Below are 15,445 nucleotides of genomic sequence, written 5' to 3' on the forward strand. Positions count from 1 at the left end.
CCTGGCTCTTCCCTCCCTCCCTGAACTCCAAACTCCATGGTCCCTGCCTCACTTAGGGTGGGGCCCTCGCCACCACAGGAAGAGCTGAGATCCAAAGTCCAGTGACTTCCTGACAACGAAGGCCTGGCCACTCTGGGGTGAGCCGTCCCTGAGGGGGAGAAGGTGGGAATGGGGAATGGGCCCCTCACTTCAGGAGGCTTTCAGGGGAAAGAGTAATTTGTGTGAATGATCCTGCAGGTGGATCGGAGAACCCCACATCATCCAGATCCAGGGCCCAAATCAAGTTCAACCCAAATCAATTAAAACGAGTGTTTGGTTCCTAGACTGCCCCCTGGTCATTCACTTCTCTCTAGTCCCTGGTTGGCTGGAAGCAGATGGCCCCACCTGCTGAAATTCTGGTGACCAAATCTCCCCACCTTACAAATGCCCAGATGAGCCTCCGCAGCCTGGGTCCTCATGGTGGTGGTGGTGGTGGTGGTGGTGAGGGGTGTAGTGTGTGTGTGTGTGTGTGTGTGTGGCCGGGGGCTTGGGCCCAGGCAGACCAATGTAACCTGTCTCGGCACCATCTATGGGGGTCCATATTGCAGACAAGACCCTCCGGGGCCCGCACAGATGAGAAGGAAAGAATGCTGTTCTTCCAGAGAGGGGTCTCAGAATTGGGGTTGGCAGAAGGGAGGAATTCAGTGAGCAAAGAGAATTCAGTGAGACAGGGTGGTTCCATAAGGCGAGGCGCTCAGTGAGGGGAGAGAATTTCAGTAGGGGAGGGAGTTCTGGAGGAAGACGAGGGCCCAGATCTGCAAACACGTTTAGGAATGCAGACCTGACCAAAAGACCTGGTTTGCCCACCTCCGTTTACCTTGGCAGCCCCCACCGCAGACAGCCTGCGCAGGAGATCAGAGCACCCAGGGCTCTCATGCCCCGTGTGGGCTGGGCTCCCGGCGCGGCCCCTGCCCCCAGGGACAGGGGCCACCACCCTGCTTCCCTTGCTGGCGCTCTGTCCGGAGCTCCGGAAGGAGGAGCGATTCCGCCTCACTAGCTCTGGTAAGGAAAGAACGGAGCGCCTGCCAGCAGGAACGCGGACAGAGCCGGGGAGGACCAGGCATCGGTTTGGGGAGGGGCTCGCATCGGTTTCGGGAGGCCCCGCGGGCAGGTGTGGGCGCGCGCATGCGCACTTGGGAGTGGCTGGGCCTCTGCGAGGTTGGCCGCGTGTGTCTGGGCGGGTGGGTCCGGCTGTGCGGTGGTGCTCACCAGCCCCTTTCCCCAGCAAGCAGCCCGGCGATTCTCCCTGTCTCCCTTCTGCTGTGGTCAGAAAGCCAGTGACCCCAGCCCAGTGGTCAACCGACATCTCTGGGCTCTGAACTCACCCCTCAGCTATGCCCCCAGGACAATGGGGCTCTTTCTGCATAAGATGGGCACGAGGGACCCTGTCATAGACTTGTGACCTGAGGGATAGAACTGCCCCAGGGTCCGCCCCAGTCTTGGTCACACTTGTGGACACTGACTGGCCTAGAGCCAGAGTAGACCAAAGAGAAAGAGAGGTTCTCCTTCCCGCCTGTCTCAGGAAGGCTTCCTGGAGGAGGAGGCCAGTGCTCTCCCCAAGCTCCCTGTTATATCCTGGCTCTAGTGTTCTGGTTGGCATGCATGAACGGGCTCCCCTCAGTGCAGTCAGGAGCCCGAACAGACACCTGACCTGGAGCTGCCCTGTGTCCCAGAGGGCCAACACTCCAGTGCCTGCCAGTCAACCCCAAGTGGAGAGCTGGGAGGTTCAGCTAGAGGAAAAATCAGAGCCAGGTCTGACGAAAGAGAGGGCGCCCTGCCCTGCCCATAGAGAGCTGAGCTGGGGGCAAGGGGATGTGTCCACAGCTTCCCTCGGCGCCTTACTCTAATGAGGCTCAGTCCCTGTTCCCTTCCTTGCTAAGTCTCCTCCCGCTCTGAGAGCACCCCCCTCACTGAAGGAAGGTTCAGTCTGATGGGGGGTTGGTTTGCACGCTGGGGGGGGCGCACACCCCCTACCCCTCCTACACGCCCCCCAACAGAGACCAAGGCAACCCGGTGAATAGCCTTTGAGGGGGAGGGGCAGATGAGGAAAGGGCTCATCCCCTGAAGAGAAGACTGGGTGGGCTTCCCGGAGCAGGGGAGGGTGGAGCTGGGCGGGGACCTCGGGCAGGGACTGTCTGGGCCTGGGGACATACCTAGTAAGGGCTCAAAGGAGGGTGAGGGTGCAAGGAAGAGTTTCTGGGGTGATCTCCTTCCCATTATCTGGAGCCCCTCAAACCCTGGCCCAGAGAGGCCAGTGTCCGCCCCCAGGTAGCACGGCTCAGGAGGAGGAAGGGAACAAGAATTTAGCCCAGGTTTCTGACTCCACACCAAAGCCCTTTCCCTTCCTCTTCCCCCTTCCCTTGCAGCCCACACCCCCAGGCAGCCCGGAGATCAGTGGGGGGCAGGAAGCGAGGTTCCAGCCGCCCCGCGCCCTGGGCCTGGACAGCTGTTCTACGCAGCTGCTGGGGGCTCTGGGGGCTGCGGCGGATTTGATTTGATTCAGGCCCCAAAATAGCCGTCCTAGCAGGAAGCAGCCCCCCTTCCACAGCCCCTCCAGGACTCTGCATCCGGGGGCTGAACTGACACCTTAGAGGTTCTGCCCCCTCCTCCTCCCCTGCACTCACCCCCTTGTCTCCAGACCCACTCCCTTCAACCCCTTTAGCTCACAGCCATTCTCCTCCGGCTTCCCCTCCTCCAGGAAGCCTGCCCTGGTCACCCCTTCCCCCCCCCCCCCCCCCCCGGTCTGTTGCAGTCCTTTGCCCACACACGATCCTGCCCCTCCCGCACTCCAGCCCCACTCTTGGGGAGGGTGGGACGCTGGCGGGGGGGCGGGCAGTCTAGGGCTCGGGGCCCGTGGCCAGGCACGGGCGGGCTGCGGAGGGCACACAAAGACACAGGCTGCCCTGGCCTTTGATGAGTAATCGCTGTTCCCTGGAGCCACGATTCCACTCGGCTGCCTAGGCCCCCTGCCCCCGCCCCCCTCCAACTCCTCAAATAAGACTCGTTTTTGTTCAGAGGACACAATGCGAGAAAATGTCACCCAGGGGGCGTGCCCCCTGGCCCCAGCCCTGACAACCGGAGCTCTTAATCACCCGGCCTCCTTCCTCCCCAGCTTCCCTCTCCAGCAGCTGGCTGAGCTGGGGGAGGGGGTGAGACTAAGTGTAGGGGGACAGCTACCACCTTCTGCGGCTGAGACTTCTTCCAGCTTGAAAGTCTAAGGCTTACATGTTTCCCCCGCCAGGGAACTAGGCCAACACTTTGATAAGTACAGCAAAGAAAGTAAGAGTATGGAAGCAAGTGATGGTTGGGAGGGGAGCAGAAGTCATCTCTCCAGCAAGGCCCCAGCAAGACCCTAGCAAGGCCCCAGCAAGGCAAGAGCCTTCTGTGCAAAGGACCTGTGGCCTGTGGTCATGTTTGAGTGGTTTGGAGGGACAAACCTTCCCCGTCTGTTATCTCCAGAAGCATCCCTCTTCGCCTGCTCCATAAAAATGCAGTCTAAATAAAAACAGTGCACTTGCTATGCACACAGCTTCTAGACAAGTTCCCCAACCCCCTTCTAACCAAATGACTGCCCCCCAAGCCCTTCTATATAGAAATTCTGGAATCTCCGTTGCTTAGATATTTTTCTTTCTTGATCCCCACATCTCATACACCGGCCAAGCTTGTCTGCTCTCCCTCCAAAACCTATGCCCACCTACCCACTTTCTCTCTCTCCACTGCCACCCCTCCCCCTCACTTCATCTCTCATTTGTGCCTCTTCAGCAGCCTCTGTCTGGTCTCCCAACCACACTTTGCCCCCTACCACGCATTCTCCACAGAGCAGACACAGCGATCTTTATAAAATGAAAATCATATTATGTCACTCCCTGGCTTAAAAGCCTCCGAAGACTTCTCATTACTTCAAGAATGCAACTCTAACTCTCCCGTAGGTAGAAGTAGACAGAATGGAAGATCCGCACGAGATACGTGTTTGGGGGTTCTCATTGTGTGCGAAGGGAGAGACCAAGAACATGGTCAGGTGGCAGTGGCAATGATGAGGGTGATGACCCCACCTCACCCTCCGAGGAGTATGAGCTCATGGATTAAATTTGTATACCTGAGATCCAGTAAAGAAAAAAAAATCCAAACTCCTTATTTTGGTCTGCAAGGCCACAGCTGGTCTGGTCTCCCCCATCTTCCCCACTCATCCCCTGCTACTCTGGCCTTTCCCTGACTCCCCACTGGAGTGGGCTCCAGCAGAGAAAAAGGGAAGATTTCAACCCAGCGTGCAGTTTCCCAGGCTATTCATTCAAACTCCAGCGTTGGATCCTACCACCCATCAAGCATTGATCAGATATGGAGATAGGATCTCATTAGGGGCTTACAGCCTAGCGGGGGAGATAATAGGGATATAGAGAAGTGTGATGGGGTACTTGGGAAAGGCTTCACAGCCTTGAGCTCTGTCTTCAAGAAGTCCAAGTTCACCAAGCAAAACTCAGGGTCAGAATTCTTGGCTGAGGGGAGAATGTCTGCAAGGGCAGTGATCCTGAACAAACATGGGCTGATCAGGGGATGGGGAAAAGGGTGGAATGGATGGACCAAGGAGCATGCTGGGAGATGAGCTTGGACCGGGAAACAAGGGTCTGACCATGAATGCACTTGGAAGCCTCATTAGGACTTCGGATTTATCTTTCGGCCACAAGGCTACAGCCAAGATTTTGAAGCAGAGATGGGCATAATCAGATTTGTGTTTTAGAGAGAGCTCTCTGGCAGCAGCACAGATGGGTGATAGATTGGAGAGAGGACAGACTGGAGTCAGAGAGACCAACTGGTTCCAGAAAGAAATGATGCAGGCCTGAACTGGGGCAGGAGCAGCCAGAGAGCGTGGGCACATCCAAGGTAAGGGTGTCTGGACTTTTGGTCACGTGATGGGGAAGGGGGAAGTGTGAGATGGAAGGGATTGATGTTAACACCCAGACCTCGGTCTTGGCTCCCTGGGAGGGTGCTGGAGCCACTCCTGACGTGGACAGCCCAAGCAGAAGAGCAGTCTGGAGTCAGAGTGTGTGTTAGGGTGCAGGGACCTGAGAGACGTGCAGGCAGAGAGCCTGCTTAAGAGCTGGGGACCCCGTCTGTACTTGGGAATGAACTGTGGATTGAAAGGCCCAGGTGATGCCAAGAGTATTGATCTTGACAGAGGTCACCAGTCTCTCAGAGATTCTGTTTCTTACCCCTACACACAAAGGAATTTGTGGGCAGGGAGGGCGGAAAGGGGGACAGCGAGCTTGGCAATGGGAAGGGCCGTTGTGCCCCTGCAGAAGTCAGTGAAGGGTGGAGGAAGAGGGGAGAGGCCAGTGCTGGGAACCTGCAAACTGCAGGATCCCCATGGCTCTGGAATCCTTGCTTTAACTGAAGCGTGGGACCTCAGAGATCGTCTCACAGGTGGGGAAATTGAGGCTCAGATGAGTAGAATGCCCTGGCTAAAACTGCCCCCCCTAAGTTGCTCATGCTCTGGGTTGGGAAGCTGTAATGTAGATCGGCTTTGATTTATGCACAATCTGCCTATTTTCATAGAACCTGGAACCCCACTCCCCACTACAACCATGTGTGTGACAGAGAAAGAGATAGCCCAGGGTCAAAGGAGAGGTGTTTGGGAGAGGCCTGGAGACCTCAGATGCCATCTCTTCCCCATCCCTAGAGAGCACCACCCTGTAGTCCACTTGAGGACACTGGCTCCTCCTAGCGGCCATAAGGAGCACTGTTCCTGGTCCCAGGTCAGCTTGGAGTCCAAGTCCCTGGAGTATCGGACTCAATTCCCTCTGATCAATCTCCAAAATGGGCCCAGTACCAGTTACCAGTCCCCGGTAGATGCTCCACCTGCCCCTATAGGAGACAGACAATCTTGAGGCTTGACCCCAGCAAGACACTGTCTTCTCCAGGCCAGAGTCCTGGGCCATGATGGATGTGTTTCCATGGCTGATGATGAGGGGCAGGATCCATATCCCACACTGTCATATCCAAATTCTTTCCGCCAGACTAAGAGCCCCTTGAGGGCAAGAACCATGCTTACTTCACCTTTGTTTCCTTAGGGTCTGACCCTCCCATGTACTGCGGCGCTCAACAAACTTCTGCCAGAACTAAAGCCCACCCCCACACAGCCATCCTGGGACTTGTAGACCCCCTGCCCCATCCACACACTCCCAGGATGGGGCCATCTACACCCCTGAACCTCTCCATTTCAGTTCATCATCAATCTCTCCCTTTTACGAAGAGGCCGGATTACGCTGCGAGGCAGGTGCCAGGTCCCTCCAAGCTTCAGTGGAGATGGAGAAGTGCTTCTAGAACCGCATCTAGCTTTCTGTTGGGGCTTCTACCTGGCACCCATCCCTCCAGGTCCCAGCCTCCCCCTCCACCTCCCTCCCTGCCCCTCCAGCCCACCTTGGAGGGCAGAGGTGAGTGGGAGACCTCTGCAGGGCTTCCTCCGCCCTTCCCCCATCTGTTTCTTTTTCCATATGGTCTTTTAGAAGTGGAAGATTCTTGCCTATTCAACAGCCTGGGGCTGGGGAGGGGGTGCAATCTGCATGACTCTCCCTCGCTTTTTCAGGCGAAAGGTTGGTTGTGTGTGGCATCCGAGGAGGGTGAAAGCTTCTCTTCCTTCCTGGCTGTGACTGCACTCCTGAGGGAGCAAGGAAAAGGGGGCCCGTGTGAGGAGGGCCGCCTGCCTGGGGACAGGGATGGGATGTGGTTATAACAGCAAGTAACGTGTGCACAGGCATGGAGATGCTTCTGTGCACCACGTGAACATGAGCGCTGTGCTCTCCGCCTCCATTTAGCAGAGGAGAAAACTGAGGCGAATGCCTCGCTCAAGGTCACAGGATCGGCAAGAGTGACAAAGTGGGGACCCAATCCAGGCCTTCTGATTCTCAAGTTCAGCCTTTCCCTACAACCAAGGTGCCTCCTTTACACCATCCGTGACCTTTCGGAGACCTGTTTGGTTATGACCTCTGGCTTGGCGATGGGGAAAGAGTGGATTCAGGGGACTGGCTCAGACATGGATCCATCCTTCCTCTCTCCCACCCTCCCTTTCCTTCCAACATATTCTGCCCTCTATGTTTCGGGCATTAGACCCTGAGAAGCCTGGAAGGCGAGAACCGTGCATCTGTGGCTCTCTCTGCACCCTGTACCGGTGCCAGGCCCGGCACCGAGCCCCGGGGTGGTAGCTGTGCTGGAGGAAGGGAGGGGCCCACACACAGTGACCGCTTCTCCTAGACCCCTTGCCAAGGAGGCCCCTGGGGACTTAAGCACAAGTTTGAGGTCCTGGCATGCTCAGAAGAGTGTCTCCCCATTCTGTGTGTGTTGGGTGATGGGGGCAGGGGAATAGTGTTACCAAAGTCCCCGGAGAACCAGAACCATGAAGAGGAATGGAACCTATAGAGGCTGCCGTTGGGCCACTGCCAGAAACACAGTTCAAAGCAAGAAGCGACGAAGAAACAATCAAGAAATCCTCCAATTTCCCTCCCGCCCCATCTACTGCCAGTGCCTCCCATTGGCCTCACCCACCTGGAAGTAGCTGGCTAGTGAGCTGGGTTGATTCAGGCCAAAAAGATGGGCCTCCCTGCCTCCAGGGCAGGACAGAGAATGGGTCTGGGAGGGGGTTAAACCAAGATGGACCAGCACACTCATGTGTACATGGTATCCTCAGGGTCTAACACAGTCTGCTACATGGTGGGCATCTAGGAATACTTGTTAAATGAATACATAGAGGAGGATGGGTAATAACACCTATCCAGTGAGGTGGTAGGAGGAGTAAATAATAATCGCTCACATTAGCTGAGTGCCAGTGCTCCACTAGGGAAACCACGGACTTGATGAACATGGTCTAACATCTGCCTGGACACGGAAGGTACTCACTGGGCGTGTTTTCTCCCCCTTTCCCCTCCTGAAGGATTCAGTTCCATCAAGCACATGCCTGGAGAGCACCTACCTTGAGCACAGCATGGTCTAAGCACAGGTCCTGGCCTCCAGGGGTTTCGGGGTCAGCAGGAAAGAAGTCAGGTGAAAGGAAGAGAAGGGAGAGGGGACAGAGTCTGGGTGCCCCTGTTCGTGGGATCTGGATGCTAGTGTCGAGGAAGGCCAAGCCACAGCGAGAAGAATGTATCAGGACAGGAAGAGACTGGGCCCCGCCCCATCACAGAGGCCCCCAGACCAGTTTCCTTGTGCCTCATTTCCCTCTTCACCTCCATCCCACCAGAAGTCACCCAATGTCACTCTAACTGCCGTCCCTCCTACTGCCTGGCACACCTTCATTGCCACCCACCCCACCCCCAACCCTCGTCCCCTCCAGCCCCCTCAACCTCCCCACGGGGCCCTCTGTGTTCCAGTCTATGACTGGCCACCCCCTTCTATCTCCACCTCTGCCCAGGACACCCCACCCCTCCTGGCAGCCTCTCTAGCAGCCTTTTCCATGGAAGCCTGTCTTCTCTCAAACTGAACACCTTGGGGCTTGGAGGGCAAAGAGTCCTCCTTGACTCTCATTCCTTTCTCCTCCTTCTTCCCTCCTTTAAAAATCCCAGATCCTTTGAAGCCACCCCCCACCCCCGTGATCCATTTACTTTTCTCCCCACCTTGCTCCTAACTGTTCTTTGACCTCTCCTTCCCTGAACCTCATCCTCGCCAGAAACTATACCCGCTCTGAAATGTTCAGAAACCACTTCCCAGCCAGTGCTTCCTGTCCTTCCGGCCGGCTGGCTTGCTCAGCCCCACCTGCGGCCACACTTGTGCAAACTCACTGAGACCTCCTGGTCAGGTACCACTGTCCCACCCCCCATCAGCTCTTCCTGACTTCCCCCTTCTTGCCCAGCCTACATTCTAGGATTCTGGATTCATGCAATCCCTCGACCCACCCCCGCTTCCCCGCTTTCTGTTCTCATAACCCACCTGGTAAAACCCCAAGCCTGGATGCCATCTGCCATCAGGTTCTCCACGCCTGGCCCCTGCGGGAGAGACTCACACCCCTGGCCAGAGTCACTTGTATTTAAGTTTGCAAGCCTCTTACGGGCTGGATTCGGCCTGACCGTCCTGCTGTGTCTCTCCAGCAGTCCTGCTTCCTTTCCACGGAACAGCCCAGCCCTCTCACCTCTCCTCCAGCCCCCCCCACCCCTCCTGCTCCACCCTCCTCTCAACTGAGGACCTTACCCCATACTTCACTGAGAAACCATCCGCCATGACTCTGCCATTTCCTGCCACCAAACCCTAAACCTCCTGCATTTGCCCTGTCCCTTCCTCCCCCTCTCCTCTTGCATGGCGACAACTCCACTTACACTCCAAAGCCCACCCCCCTCACCTTTCCAGAGACTCTGTTCCATCAGTGAACCACCCCGTCTTGAATCATCATTCTCACCACGGGCTAATTCCTACCCGTCTGCAAACAGGATGGCGTGTCTCCCATGGGTAGGGAGACCCTATGCTCCCCCATCGTCCTCCAGCCCCTACCCCAAAGAATTTCTCTTCTCCCCTTTGCAAAGAATTGTTGACACACTCAATTTCTACTTCCTCACCTCCTATCCTATATTTCTTCTTCCATGCTTACCAAGAATGCTTAATGACACAATGATCACAAGAGAATATAAAGTGAAAAAAAGGCGAGACACAAAGGTGCATATTACTCTGATCCCGATTATTTATACATTAAAAATGAAGGAAAGACCAAAATTCTAACAGCGATTATTCAGTGAATGTTGAAGTTGGAGGTGATTTTTGTTTGCTTTCGTACGCTTTTCTCTTTTCCTATTTTCTACCGTGAACACATTTTCCATTTTCTAATTCAAAAATTAAATATTATACAAAAGAGGAGACATCTCCCTCTAGCTAAAAGCCAGTTGTGTTTCTGGGGTTGCCTGGGTGGTTCAGTTGGTTAAGCATCCGACTTTGATGGCTCAGGTCATGATCTAAGGGTCGAGATCGAATCCTGTGTGGGGCTCTGCACTCAGTGGGGAGTCAGCTTGAGAGTCTCTCCCTCTGCCCCTCCCCACCAAATAATAAACAAATCTTTTTTTTTTTTAAGATTTTATTTATTTATTTGACAGAGGCACAGTGAGAGGGGGAACACAAGCAGGGGGAGTGGGAGAGGGAGAAGCAGACTTCCCGCAGAGCACGGGGCTCGATCCCAGGACCCTGGGATCATGACCTGAGCCGAAGGCAGCCGCCTAACGACTGAGCCACCCAGGCGCCCCAATAATAAACAAATCTTAAAAAAAAAGTCGGTTTATTTCTGCCTAAGAAGAATAGATGTCTTCTTTTTTTTGTTTTGTTTTGTTTTTAATTTTTTTTTATGAATAGATGTCTTCTTATACTGCTTAATTATCATGGCCTTAAATCCTCTGTAATTATTTGTAGCCATTCAGGGAGATAACTTTCATTGTATATTCTTGTGAATGCTTCCTCCTTTAAGCTATCTTCTTCCTTTTTTTAAGAATTTTATTTTTTATCAAAGATATATAGGCACACAGTTAATTCCAAGAGTTCCAGAAGGCTTAAAAAGACAAACAGAAGTCCCCACTCCTGCTCTTTTCACCCAAATTACTGCCCCCCCCGCCCCGAGACTAACGTTTGCAATTCTTTGATCTATTTCTCTTGGTATTTCCCTTCATGTTTCTAAGTCACATGCTTATTCAACTACTTACTGAGTTTTCGGCTGTAAATATTACTTGCTGTCTTCCTGTAATGGAAGATGGAGATTTAGCTCACCCACATACACATCATCTTTCCCTTCCCCCATCTTCCCCATAGAGCTGCCATCTCATATTTTATGAGATCATTAAGTGCTTACATTATAATGACTATGAAAATGTTATTCATAGCTGAGTCACATAGTATACTATGATACTATTTCCTATCTTAAATAACTCCACTCCCCCTGGAATTAAATTTGTCTCTCTTTTTTTAAAATGTGCTTACGGGGGCACCTGGCTGGTGCAGTAGGTGGAGCATGCTACTCTTGATCTCAGGGTTGTGAGTTTGAGCCCCACGTTGGGTGTAGAGATTACTTAAAAATAAAAACTCTTTAAGGGTGCCTGGGTGCCTCAGTCGTTAGGAGTCTGCCTTCGGCTCAGGTCGTGATCCCAGGGTCCTGGGATCAAGCCCCGCATCAGGCTCCGTGCTCCACGGGAAGCCTGCTTCTCCCTCTCCCACTCCCCCTGCTTGTGTTCCCTTTCTCACTGTGTCTCTGTCTGCCAAATAAAAAAATTAAAAAAAAAAAAAAAAACTCTTTAAAAAATAAATAAAATGTGCTTACTTTTCTATATACTTATTGCTAATTATTCCCCACATTCTCTCACAGTAATTAAAATTGTCAGTATTTTCAAACAAAATTTTTTTTCTTTCCAATCTTGTTTCTTCCTGGAACACTGTTTCCTTCTGCTCCCATCTGTTCTGGGTGCTTTCTAGGGTCCTCTGAGCCCCCTTTTGCCTCTCTTATGTTTGGATCACCTACTTCCTGAATCCTATGTCTTATCTTTAAATTTTTGCTCTCTTTTTTCTGCTGCAACTCATCCTTAAGTAGCTTCCTGAGAAATAATGCATGGAAGGTAGTCTTAGGGACCTTGTATTCTTAAAAATGTCTTGATTTTAACATCTCACTTGATCATTTGGCTGGGTATACAAAACCAGGTAGCAAAGCAGTTTCCCTTAGAATTTGAAAGCATTGCTTCTTTGTATCTAAATTCCAGTGGGGCTGGTAAGATGTCCATGCCATCCTGACTCTAGTTCTTTCCTCTCTGTGAGCATTTAGAATCTTTTTGTCCTTATTGTTCCGAGAGTTCAGGATGATGAGTTTTGGCATCAGCCTTTCTCATTCATTGTGCTCTACTTGGAATGATCTTTTAATCTGAAATTCATGTCCTTTAATTCATGATATTATTTATTTGATCACATCATCCTCTGTTTTCTCTGTTCTTATTTTCTGCAACTCCCATTTATCACATTCTTTTTGGTCTACGGTTTGTTTTTGTTCTACGTAAGAAACTTTCACCATGGTCATGAAGATTTTCTCTTGCTTTTCTTCTAGAAGTTGTATAGTTTTCTTTTATTATTTTTTTTAGTAGGCTCTATGCCCAAAATGGGTCTTGAACTCACAACCCCTAGAGCAAGAGTCGCATGCTCTACTGAATGAGCTAGCCAGGCGTCCCAGTTTGATGGTTTTAGCTTTTACGTTTGGGTCTGTGATCCATTTCAGGTTAATGTTTGTGTATTGTGTGAGATAAGGGTCAAATACTTTTATTTTCCCCATACAGATATTCAGTTGCTCCAGTGCCAGTTTTTTAAAAAAACTATCTATTCGCCATTGAATAACATTGTTAGCTCTGTCAAAAATCAATTGACACAGATGTGTGGGTTTATTCCTGGATTCTCTCTTCTGTTCTGCTGAGAACCAATACCACACATTCCAGATTATTGTAGTTTTATGGATGAGTGGACACTACCCTTCAAGTACACTAAACCTTTCAACCTTGTTCTCTTTTTCAAAATTGTTTTGCCAATTCTGGGTCCTCTGCAATTCCATCTAAATTTTAGAATTAACTTGTCAGTTTCTACAGAAAAAAGCTTGGTGAAATTTTGGTTAAGATTGCTTCGAATCTATAGACCAGTGTTGGGGGAAAATTGACATTGTAACAATATTGAATTTTCCCTTCAATGAATATGGTGTATATTTCTCCACTTATTTCAGTCTTCTTTCATTTCTCTCGGCAATGTTTGTAGTTGGTGTTTTTGTTGTTGTTGTTTGTTTGAAGTAGGATCCACGCCCAGTGTGGAACCAAACATGGGGCTTGACATCACAACCCTGAGATCAAGACCTGAGCTGAGATCAAGAGATGAGCCACCCAGGCACCCCGATGTTTGTAGGTTTTACGGCACGGGTGGCATGAAATTCATCTCTTAAGTATTTCGTAGTTTTGATGCTATTGTAAATGGTATTTTTAACTTTCAATTTCCAAATGTTTATTGCTGATTTTTGTAAATTGACTTTATGTCCTGCATCCTTGCTAAGCTCACTTATTAGTTCTAATAGGTTTGTTTTTGTTTTGTTCTAATAGTTTTTTAAAATAATTTTTAAGGATTTTCTACATACACAATACAGTTTTACTTCTTTCCCAATCTAAATGCCTATTTCTTTTTCTTTTTTTAATATATTTTAAAGATAACAAACTTTATTGCCCAGCAATTAAAAGTATCCAAACATGTATTTTTCTACGTAACTTAATTGTGAGGTGACCAATGTTAAATAAAATATTAATTTTCTTCATCTGCTTCAGTTCAGGTCTTCTTGACCAATTCTTTATTTTTTCCTTCCAATTGCATGCTTTTGAGACAATGAAGAATTTTTTTTTAAAGATGCTGAGCCAGGAGGCCGATATGGGGCTCAATCCCAGGACCCCAGGATCATGACCAGAGCCGAAGGCAGACGCTTAACATCTGAGCCACCCAGGCGCCCCTAGGCAATGAAGAATTTTTAACCACAATAGTTAGGGACTTGAACTTTCATTGGCAGCTACCTATATGCTCATTACATGCGGCTCTGCTCCTAGTGGTTTTATCACAGCCATCCTCTGAGACGTTTTTGGAAAACATCAGGATGACCTTCATTCATTTTCACTTCATAGGCTGTTGCACCTCGAAGAGCCCAGAGACTGGCCTGCAGACGCTGCCACCCAGCCCACATGATGGGGCTTCACAGCCCTCTGCTACCAGCAGCCATGCAGAAAGGCTCCTATTTATTTCTCTTGCCTATTGTAGGCTATTATACTGGCTAAGACCTCCTAATGTTGATTAGAAATGATGAGAGTGGGAAGCTTTGCCTTGTTCTTGACTCTGGGGGAAAACATTCAGCCTTTCATCCCTACCTATCTATCTTAATAGCATCTTGTTCCTAGGTTCATGGATAGTAGGATCCTTCCCTTTATCTGAAGATACCGATTATAGGGTTAGGTTGTTTAGATTTTTATGCTCCTTGCCTTGTCTCTGATTCTGCCAAATATTTTGTTTGTGCTGCTTTTGTTTTGTTTTGCTTAGCTGTTTGTGTTTTGATTTTCTCTTTCATGTTATGGCTTTTCTCAAATGGACTTGCACTTTTCTGACTGTTCTGTTTGAGAGTAAGGTACTCAGACTGCTGGTTAGCCCTCAAATCCTTTCTTCTGGCTACCTGGCTGCCCAGCTAAAGAATACATTTTCCAGCCTCTTCTGTGACTAGATGAGGTCATGTAGCCAAGTTTTCATCAACAAAATAGAGCAGAATTTATATGTGCTGCTTCTGACTCGTTTGCTTAACAACAAAACTGCTATCCTAAATTTCCCATCTTCCCTTCCTGCAGGCTGCAACACAGAGAGCCCACGGTTAGGTAAAGACAATCTTTTAGGGGATGGCCAACCAATGAGATGAAAGAAAACTAGGCCTGTGAATGGCCTGTGGAGCAAAGAGAAATTAACTTCTATCTTCTTTAGTCCGCTCACTGTATTTGGGGATCTCCTTGATACAGCAACTTAGACTTTGTTCTAACTAATGATGTGGTTTTGGAATATAGGTGAGGTTTGGTGAGGTGAGGTCCAGAGCCAAAGAATTCTTGAGGCGTCTTTGGTGCAAAATGGTGGTTTATTAAAGCACGGGGACAGGACCTGTGGGCAGAAAGAGCTGCTGTATGGGGGTTGTGAGCAGTGGCTGATTATATACTGTGGGGTTGGGGGAGGTAAGGAAAAAGGGAGATTTCAAAAGAACTTTCATATGCTAAAGAGGACCTACAAAATACCAGAGGCCTTGACATTGTCAAGTTAAGGTGGTTTTCCCCTCTAGCAAGGCATTAACATTAAGATAGTTGGGAGATTCCTGGAAGAATGTCACACAGGTCCCACCCAGGAGTGGGGAGTGGGGGGAGGTTGCAGGGTGTCAGCTTGTGCTTGTCTTCAGCTTGCCTTCTGTTCCCTCATCACTAATATCCCAAGTAATTCAAGCACTGAAGAGCTGGTTAGAAGCTTCATGTGCATGAGTGCTCATACGGTAGTGGGTTTCTCTCTAAGGCAGTGACTCTCCGGATGCCAGGCACTGTTGTATGTTCTGGGAATAGAACAATGAAGACAGCCGACTAAACCTTCAGCTATCATAGAGCTTGCATTCTGGCAGTCAGAGGGGAAAAACTGTGGTTGGGTAGGGCAAACTCATACCACCTGAAGAATGCTGCTGTGGCTATCTCTGGTCATTTGAAAGTGGAGACAAAGAAAGGGGACAGAGAAGAGAGGAGATGCAGGAAAAAGAAGTTGAAAGAATCCAATCCTAGTAGAATCCAGAAATGGGTCTAGTTTTGTTAAAATTAAGTGTCCATACACCATTTAGGTAGTATCCTAGTTAAAAACGAAAAACCCGAATCTAATCATGAAGAAACAT

The sequence above is a fragment of the Halichoerus grypus genome, chromosome 2, assembly GCF_964656455.1.
Source record: "Halichoerus grypus chromosome 2, mHalGry1.hap1.1, whole genome shotgun sequence".
Classification (NCBI taxonomy): domain Eukaryota; kingdom Metazoa; phylum Chordata; class Mammalia; order Carnivora; family Phocidae; genus Halichoerus; species Halichoerus grypus.